The sequence below is a fragment of the Triticum aestivum genome, chromosome 4B (assembly GCF_018294505.1).
Source record: "Triticum aestivum cultivar Chinese Spring chromosome 4B, IWGSC CS RefSeq v2.1, whole genome shotgun sequence".
Classification (NCBI taxonomy): Eukaryota; Viridiplantae; Streptophyta; class Magnoliopsida; order Poales; family Poaceae; genus Triticum; species Triticum aestivum.
The window spans coordinates 20,737,258-20,739,322 of NC_057804.1; positions in this window are offsets into that span (position 1 = coordinate 20,737,258).

A 2,065-nucleotide genomic window follows, 5' to 3' on the forward strand; every position below is an offset into this window, starting at 1 on the left:
CAAAGACAAAGTGCCCACAGAAATTTGCTAACTGTGTTGCACTTGAACGAGGGAGTGGACCAGTTGCATTTATGCTATCAATTATCTTCTCAATCTGTACTTCGTTTGCAATACGAGGATGAACTGGACGAAGATTTTGCTCTTGCTGATCATTATCAACATTGGAAGGATTGTCTTCAGGCTGAGCATTGTCTTCAGGTTGATTAGGTGCAGAAATGATAAGTTCCTCTTCAGGCTGTGCTTCAGAAGGCATGATTTCACCAGTTCCCATTAGCTTGATAGATTCACTGGGTGGAGCTTCGTCTAGCATATTTGGCAAGAGCTCTCTTTGTGAGACATTGGTTTCATCGAACCGTACGTCCACAGTTTCGACGACTTTATAGAGATAGAGGTTGAAGACTCTGTAAGAGTGCGAGTCTTTTCCGTAACCGAGCATGAAACCTTCGTGAGCTTTAGGTGCAAATTTTGATTTGTGATGTGGATCCTTGATCCAGCACCTAGCTCCAAATACTCTGAAGTAACTGACATTTGGCTTCTTGCCAATGAGGAGTTCATAGGATGTTTTCTTCAGAAGCTTATGAAGATAAACACGGTTGATGACATGACATGGTGTATCAATAGCTTCAGGCCAGAACTTTCTAGGTGTCTTGTACTCACCGAGCATTGTTCGAGCCATCTCAATGAGGGTTCTGTTCTTGCGCTCCACTATGCCATTCTGCTGAGTTGTGTACGGAGCTGAGAACTCATGAGTGATTCCCATTGTATCCAGATAAAGATCAAGTCCGGTGTTCTTGAACTTAGTGCCGTTGTCACTTCTGATATGCTTGATCTTGACACCATAATTCTTCATGGCACGGTTGGCGAAGCGTCTGAAGACATCTTGCACTTCAGTCTTGTAGAGAATTATGTGCACCCACGTATATCTTGAGTAATCATCAACAATGACGAAGCCATAGAGACAAGCAGTTGTTGTGAGGGTAGAGTAGTGAGTAGGGCCAAATAAGTCCATGTGTAGCAGCTCGAAGGGTTGAGATGTCGTCATGATTGTCTTCGAGGGATGTTTTGCCCTAGTCATCTTTCCAGCTTTGCAGGCACCGCACAAATGATTCTTCTTGAACTGGACGCCCTCGATGCCTATGACATGCTTCTTCTTGGCGAGAGTGTGTAAGTTCCTCATGCCAGCATGCCCCAGCCTCCGATGCCAGAGCCAGCACTCTGAAGCTTTTGCAAGAAGACATACAGCAAGCTGTGGACCTGCTGAGAAATCTACCATGTATAGATCATCTTTCCGGTACCCTTCAAAGACTAGAGACTTGTCAGATTCCATTAGTACAAGGCAACGATATTTTCTGAATATCACAATCATGTTCAAGTCACAAAGCATTGATACGGACATTAAGTTGAAACCAAGGGATTCAACAAGCATCACTTTATCCATGTGTTGATCCTTTGAGATTGCAACTCTACCTAGACCCAATACCTTGCTTTTACCAGTGTCAGCAAATGTGATGTGACTCTTGTCAGATGGACGTAAAGTTGAGTCCATGAGAAGGCTTCGATCACCAGTCATATGATTAGTGCATCCGCTGTCCATAATCAATTCTGAAGCATGAGGTGTCATACCCTACAGTACAGTTAGGGGGATAGGCTATACCAAGAGTATTGTGAAGCATAAACATTTGACAGGCAAGAGGATTATTGAAGCTCGGATCAAGATTGGGACTGATAGGATGTATGGCAAATGATTCAGGAACAAAATACATAGTAAGACCATTTGGGCATTTGATCTTGCGCCCTACAAGATGTTTTAGGTCCCCAGCAATAGCATCAGACGCCTTTGATTTTCGACTAGAGACCTTTTCCTGCAAAAGAAAGTTAATTCTTCTTAACCACCCACATCTTCAGGGGTGGCTTAGAAGCAATGAGTCTAAGTGCAGCATCTGAGAACTTCGACTTTGGAGCCCTAGCAAATAGCCTTGCAGGAGATGAATGATACTCATATGAATAAGCAAAAAAGTTCTTAGTTCTAGGAACACTGCGGTTTGAAGACACATGCTCATATTCA